Below are 8,370 nucleotides of genomic sequence, written 5' to 3' on the forward strand. Positions count from 1 at the left end.
CCACTGATCCCTCTAGTTTATTCCAAGAACACTAACTGAGTAACATACAGAAAAATGATCCAGTGTCAAGTCAAAGAAAAAATAGTGCTAATGTTTCAAGTGTATTACATCACTTACCCATTGGGTAAGTTCCTTAAACCCTCTGAGCCTTAGTTTGCTTATTGCTAAAATAGTGTATAATAGGGGCGCCTGGGTGGCTCAGTTGGTTAAGTGACTGCCTTCGGCTCAGGTCATGATCCCGGAGTCCTGGGATCGAGTCCCACATCGGGCTTCCAGCTCAGCGGGGAGCCTGCTTCTCCCTCTGACCCTCTCCCCTCTCATGCTGTTTCTCTCTCTCTCTCTCTTTCTCAAATAAGTAAATAAATAAAATCTTTGAAAAAATAAATAAAATAAAATAAAACAAAATAAAATAAAATAAAATAAGAAAGTGTATATAACACCTATCTCATAAGGTCATTGGGAATACCAACGAGGTGACATATGTGAATGATTAGGGCTCAGTACATAGTAAATGCTCAGTAAATTGAAGCAATTATCACAAAAGATGAGGAAGTTGATTTCATGGGTTAAGAAGTTTCAAATTATACTACATTTAGTAAAGCTGTATAACATGTTGCATTCATATTTGAGTTGAATTTGATTACTGACTCTGGCCCTATTATCCCATAAACTTAGGTAAGTTATTTTAACACATCTTTGTATTCAGTCTCCTTATCTGTAAGAATAAAATGAAGTGAGAATAACTACTTCATATGGTTTTCTGAGATTAACATTGAATAATATATGTAAGGCAATTGCACCATTCATGCTGCGTGCATTTGCTTATTAAATACATTGCTTTTCTTTTTTTTTTTTTTAAGATTTTATTTATTTATTTGACAGAGAGAGACACAGCGAGAGAGACAACACAAGCAGGGGGAGTGGGAGAGGGAGAAGCAGGTTTCCCGCAGAACAGGGAGCCCGATGCAGAGCTCGATCCCAAGACCCTGGGATCATGACCTGAGCCAAAGGCAGACGCTTAATGACTAAGCCACCCAGGCGCCCAAATAGATTGCTTTTCTTGTTCTTCTGAATTATGGGGTGGGACACTCCATCAGGGGTCTTGAGTAAACCAGAGACCAGAGAAGGAATCGCTCCCTGGATAGTTCTTAAGGATATGCCCAGGAAAGGAGAAGGCTAGCTGCCTCCTTCAGAATTTTTCTGAAGTTAAGTCTTACTAAAGATATTGGTTACCAGCAGATTCATGGCCATTGCCTCATCTTTTTTCTAACAGCTTTGAGATATATTTCAGATACCGTACAGTTTGCCCATTTGTGTGTACAATTTGATGGTTTTTGTTTATTCAGAGTTGTGCTACCATCAGCACAATCTAAATTTAGACTATTTTCATCTCACCTAAAGAAAATGTTTTATTCATTAGCATTCCCCATTCTCTTCCTCACTCCCTCCTTCCCAAGTTCTAGGCAGTGACTAATCTATTTCCTGCTTCTATGTATTTGCTTGTTATATAAATGTATATAACTATATAAAAGTATGCACATTAAATTTATGGTATTTTGTGTCTGGCTCCTTTCACTTCAGTGTTTTCAAGGTTCATACACATGAGTACTTCATTCTTTTTTTTTATTGTTCCCCCTCCCAAAATTCATTGTATAGATATTCCATATTTTCTTTACTCATTCATTAGTTGATGGATATTTGAGTGGTTTGCAATTTGTAAGTATTATAAATAATTCTGCTATGATAGGTACATATCTGTTTACAATTACAATGGTTTCCAGATGAAACAACCCTTTTATCCTTGTAAAATATCCCTCTTTATCTCTAGAAACATTAGAGATAATGTTAAAACATTAGTTTTGTCTCACACTGCTATAGCTCTACAACTCTTATGGTTACTATTTGCATGGTATATCTTTTTCCATGCTTTTACTCTCAACCTATTTCTATGTTTAAATCTAAGTATTTCTCTTGTAGACAGCATAACATCAGTCTTACAATCTCTTTTAATTGGATTGTTTAATCCATTTATAGTTAGTGTTATTATTTATATAGTTGGATATACCACTGACATTTTGGTTTTATTCCCATGTGTCTGATGTCTAAAAAGACATCAAAATGTTTCTGTGCCTTTCTTTTACTGCTTTCTTTTGCACTAAGTGAATATTTGGTAGCATAAAATTTTAGTTACTTTAATGATTATTAACGATATTTACTTTTTGAGTTATTTTCTTGGTGGTTGCTCTTGGGCTTAAAATGTTCATCTACTGGGGCACCTGGGTGGCTCAGGTGGTTAGGTGTCTGACTCTTGATTTCAGCTCAGGTCATGATCTCAGGGTCCTGGGATCTGCCCCCTTTGGGCTCCTTGCTCAGCAGTGAGTCTGCTGGAGATTCTCTCCCTCCCCCCCCCACTACAACTCCCCCCTGCCTGTGAACTTGCTCTCTCTCTCTAAAATAAATGAATAAATCTTTAAAAAAAGTTCATCTACTTATCACACTATATTTATACTAATTTCAGAAAGATTTAGAAATTTTACTCCTAGTTTCTCTTCCCTTTTTGTGCTATTATTGTATACATATTGCATCTACATCTATGAAGAATTCAAAAACAAACTTTTATTATTACTTTATATAATCATATCTTTTTAAAAAGCTAAAAAAAGAAGGCAGAGCAATAACATATTTATAGAATTTATTACATTGATTTTCTTAATTACCCTTTTTAGTTCTCTTCATTTCTTATTATGGACACTTTCTAGTGTCATTCTCTTACTACAATAGAGCTTTACATCTTGTTGCCACCTGTCTCTTTTGTCATGTTATTTTCAAACACACATTTCTACATATTATAAACCCCACAATTCATTAAATTGTTTTTTAAGTCAATGAAAAGAAAAAGTAATCAAATTGATTTGTCTTTTATAATTACTACATACTTATTTTTTCAGAGCTCCTCATTTTTTCATGTGGATTTATTCAAAGTACTGTTTGGTTACTTTCTTTCAGCCTGAAGAATTTCAATATTTCTTGTAAGATAGGTCTACTAGAAACAAAGTTTCCCAGTTTTTGTTTATTTGAAAATGTATTTATTTTATTGAAAATGTCACCTTCATTTTTGAAAGACTGTTGAAAGATGATTGATAGTTCCCCACTCTCTTCCCTCAGGATCTTGTATATGTCTTACCACTGCCTTTGGCCACCATTGTTTCTGATAGAAAATCAGCTGTTCTATTATTGAGAGTCATCATATATATATATATATATATATATATATATATATATATATGGGGACTCACTTTTTCTCTTTTCAAGATTTCCTCTTTCTCTTTATCTTTCAACATATTGACTATGCTGGGTTTGGGTTTGGATCTCTGTGTTTATCCAAAATTGGACTGAATTTTTTGAATTGGAGTTCACTGAGTTTTTGGATATGTGGATTAATGTTTCTTTTAATCAAATTTTGGAAGTCTTCAGCTATAGTTTTTTTTTTAATTTTTTTCTCCTCCTTTTTCTTCTCTCCTGGTATTCTCAGTACACACTTATTGGTATATTTATGGTGTATTATGTTTCTCAGAGGTCCTGAACATATTTCTTAATTATTCCTTCTCTATGTTCTTTACATTGTATGATCTATATTCAAATTGATTGACTCTTTCTTCTCATGCTCAAATCTACTTTTGAGATGTGAATTTTTCATTTCAGTTATCAGACTTTTCAACTCCAGAATTTCCATTTTTTTAAAGTTTTTTCTATTTATTGATATTTTCTTAGATATGGTATTATCATCAAGTTCCTATAATCCTTTATAAAATGAGCATATTTTTAAGCTGCTTTCAAGTCTTTGTCTGGTAAATCCAACATATGGTTCTCTAAAAGGCAATTTATATCGCCTGTTTTTTTTTTTTTTTTCTACTTTGAATGGGTCACACTTTCCTGTTTCTTTGTAAATATCTCATTTTTGATGTTGTTGAAAATTGGACATTTTAGATAATACATTGTAGCTGCCATTTGTAGATACTGTTCTTCTCCCTCTGGGGCTTGTTGTTGTTTGCTCTGATCCAAAAATGGCTCTCTTTTACTGTCTCTCCCTGGGTATCTCTGCTATACTTCTTGTTCTAATCTCACTGATCACTCCTTAATTGCTTCTTTGATGGTTCCTTGTTTCCTTCCATCGCATTAAAGCTTTCCCATATATTTTTCTTTATCTTTCCTTGGAACCTCTGACTTCTGTCTACATATTCCTTGTTGGTGTTTTCATTTACTCCTGTGGTTCCAGGTTTCAAGTGTCAGTTATCCTTGACTCATTTCCTTGACTCATTTCTCTTTTAAGCTTCCACACCAACAGCTGACAAGTCCCTTTTAGTCTACCTCTCCAACATCTGTAATTCTTTATCATTTTCTCTTACACCTATAAATAATACCCTGAATTGTCTCCTGCTTTTAGTCTCCATCACTCTTCTACATAATATGACAGAATATTCTTCCTTAAGTACAGTTGGATTATGACCCTCTCTGCAGTCCCTGCCCCAAAACCTATGGAAAGAAAGAGACAGGGAGAGAGAAATGGAAGGGAGAGAGGGATGAAGGAAGAGATAAGTTCACACTCGGACTTCAAGCTACCTTTACCTTCTCATCCAAAACAGATTTTTCTCTATCAACATTCCATTATGTATCAAAGGATGTGTTCCACTTGCACACCTATGTATACGTTGTCACCTCCATATGGATACTTGCCCCTTATCTCTTGCTTAATGAAATTTTCTCTATCATTCAAGAACATTCTCAAATGGATGGAGCTGCTCCTCGTTCTATAAACTGGAATAGATTTCTCTCTCAACCCTCATAACACTTGTTTGTATCATCTGCATGTCACAGTTAAATAATATATTATAAGGTTGTCAGTATACACATTTCAGTTCTTCTACTCTTTGAGGGTGGATATTATTTTATTTATATCATGATGCCTAACCAAGCACATTTAACATTCATATTTATATAAAAGTGAATTTATTCAAGAGGATCTCAGATAATGATGATTATTATACTGTCACTGAGAACTTATCCATCTGATTAATTTTATTTTTTAATATGTAAGCATTTTTTTTTACTGAAGGTAGTTGACACATCTGATTAATTTTAACCCTTTCACAGTAGCCAGGTTGGAAAGTTCTACATTTAACCTAACAATGTTACCACTATTCTAATATTTGTGAATAATCTGAAACAACCAGCCGACTCTCTGGCCCGCCCTCTGTAGGACACACACCAGGAAAGTAGAGCCGGGAGGTGATCGCCAGTCGCGCCCTGCCATTGCAGGGGGTGCTTTCGGAGGAGCGAGACGCTGCCCCATGAGAGCCTGGAGGTGAGGGGAATGGCCTGATTCCTGGGTAGTGTGGGGCGGGTGGATCGATCACCACAACCTACCCCAGGTCTGCCGGACTGATCAAGAAAGCAGTCCCACGTGAAGGTCTCCCCCAGTGGGGAGGACTCCCCGGCTGTTCCTCCAAGGCCTTGCGCGCGTGAGTATCAGGGCTGTGAGTCTTTCGGGGACAGGCACACAAGCAAGCCCAGAGAAAGAAAGAAATAAGGAACACCAGTAAAGACCCACGTTTAGCGCTATTGAGCACCTTCTAGGTTAAACCCTCAAAGCACTCCTGTGACTAAAGCCACATCATGTCAATAGTTCGTGCTTCCGTCCATGCCAAACGGATCATGGGGAAGGTGATTGGAACAGCAATGCACAAAAACAGCTAAAGTGTTTTGGATCCCTATTTATTAAAGTACTTTATTATTTTTTTTTTAAAGATTTTATTTATTTATTTGAGACAGAGAGAATGAGAGAGAGAGAGCACATGAGAGGGGGGAGGGTCAGAGGCAGAAGCAGGGTCCCTGCCCAGCAGGGAGCCCGATGCGGAACTCGATCCAGGGACTGCAGGATCATGACCTGAGCCGAAGGCAGTCGCTTAACCAACTGAGCCACCCAGGCGCCCTATTAAAGTACTTTAATAAGCGAAAAACTTTTGCCTACGATGCTCTTCAGCAGTGCACAGTTGGGGATATGGTGCTTCTCAAAGCTCTACCTGTTCCACCAACAAAGCACATGAAACATGAACTGGCCGAGATCATTTTCAAAGTTAGACAAGTCATAGATCCATTGACCAGAAAACCCTACCTACCTGGAAAGCCCAGTCAGCTTTTTTTACTTAACCAAAAATCTGGAAGAACTCAATAGCTCTTCAGCACAGTGAAAGAGGATTGGAAGAAGGAGCCAAAGGGGAAGATTTACAAGTCTGCTTTATGAAAAAAGAAATTTTTCTAAGTTTCATTACAAACAGTCTGATTTCTCTTCTGGTATTTATGGAGTAGCTAAAAGTAAATGAAGTAAAGGCCTTGTTAAAATTTTTCGTAAAAGTTTAAGGTCATGTTTTAAATTTCCTTTTCATTGGACATACATTCCCTTTATAGTAAGTGTGCTTAGCAGTCCCTTGCATTGTTTTGTAAGCTCACTGTTTTAAAAGGTGTATTTTTTTTTCATTCAAAGGAATCTTGAATTTATCTTAGAATCTTTATTTGGGGAGGAAAAATCTTTTGATATAAAACAGATAAGACTGCAGTAAGTGAATATTTATTTTTGGTGTCATATATTTGAAATTAAATTTTTTTCTCTGATTTAACCAGTTACAAATGGAAATAATCAACAGACTTTATCAGATTAAAGTCTGTATTAAGAATGTTGACACATAGAAAATAAAACTTGAAAATTTAAAAAAAATCTAAAATCAAGTTGTTTTTGTTTTTGTTTTCTTTTTTCTATGAGTACCTATAACAAATAATGCAGTACCTGGTATATAGTAGGTCTGTCAATTTAAATGATTAAATGAACAAAGAAACATTTTTGGCTTACTGTTTTTGATTTATGGCTCTAACAAGTGTCTTTAATAATGGCAAGTGTTTGTTTTTTTGATGATGGCTTCTCCTTTTTTGAAAATAGCCAACAATAATGAGATAAGTTCGGTGCATAATATTAGTAATCAATTTATTAAAGCAATTTTAAACACAAGAATGAAAATAATAAAGAGGTTGATTTTTATGCCAATTCCAAAATCTTTCTTTTTAACTAATTTGCCAGGCACAGTATTTCTTTAGCCATAACTTATATTAATTCCATTAGAAGCATTTAGAAATAATCTGTTTCTGTTGTTGCCTATTTTGTACTCTGATTTGTTATTTCAATGATGCCACTTAAAAACTTGGTGTCTAGGTGGCTCAGTCAGTTAAGCTTCCCACTCTCGATTTTGCCTCAGGTCATGATCTGAGTCATGGGGTCGAGCCCCATGTTGGGCTCCAGCCCCATGTTGGGCTCCATGCTCAACAGGTAGTCTTCTTGAGATTCTCTCTTAAATCACATTGCATATGAAGTCAGGATTGGACACCATGCTTGACCAGGCTCTGTGAATACATGGGGTTTACAAGTGGGAACTGTGTGTATATGATTCAATTGAAATTGAGACAAACACTTCTTTATATAGCTTTATGTACAGCTAGGGAAGATATTATAACAAACTAAACCATTAACATGATTCACAATAGTCAATTTTGGACAGTTGTTTTTCTTCCTTGCCGTTTATCAAACAAAATACAATGATTTTGTATCATTGTATGATTAAAGATGTACATGTTAAGAGAAGTTGATTTTTAGATTACCTAGGGAAAAGAACAAGTCCAGTGAGTTTTTTAGAAGCAGCAGATATTTAGGATGGTTTATAAATAGCCCTGTCTGGGGGCGCCTGGGTGGCTCAGTTGGTTAAGCGACTGCCTTCGGCTCAGGTCATGATCCTGGAGTCCCAGGATCGAGTCCCGCATCGGGCTCCCTGCTCCGCGGGGAGTCTGCTTCTCCCTCTGACCCTCCTCCCTCTCATGCTCTCTGTCTCTCATTCTCTCTCTCTCAAATAAATAAATAAATAAAATCTTTAAAAATAAATAAATAAATAAATAAATAGCCCTGTCTGCAAGGAGGGTGACAGAGTGAGAGTCCTCTACAATTAATAGGGATAAAACTTTTCCCTTTCAGTTCTTTTATGGTTCTGTTATTCTAAAATGATAGTAAGAAGCAGTAAAACCTGTATATAATCTGGAGGATATTTGTTTTACTCCAAACGTACTCAGCATTTCATTGGATCATGAGCTCCACATGGAAAAATATATGCCATGTTATTTTCTTTGAACCTCTGCCACAATTTTTGACATAATTCCATAATGTAGTTGGGTATGTAATTCATTTTTGCTGAAATGAACATATTAGCTTAAAATATTGGGATGAGAAGTATGTTTTAATTTGGAAACACTAAAATATTAGATGATGGGAATTCA

General features: G+C 35.9%; 1 pseudogene; it reads left to right on the forward strand.

The window, feature by feature from the left end:
• Window positions 1-5,424: 5,424 nt before the first annotated feature.
• Window positions 5,425-6,248, forward strand: LOC102726838 (small ribosomal subunit protein uS17m-like; annotated as a pseudogene).
• The last annotated feature ends 2,122 nt before the right edge of the window (window positions 6,249-8,370 follow it).

Source organism: Leptonychotes weddellii, chromosome 8, assembly GCF_054177405.1.
Source record: "Leptonychotes weddellii isolate Sample4059 chromosome 8, ASM5417740v2, whole genome shotgun sequence".
NCBI lineage: Eukaryota > Metazoa > Chordata > Mammalia > Carnivora > Phocidae > Leptonychotes > Leptonychotes weddellii.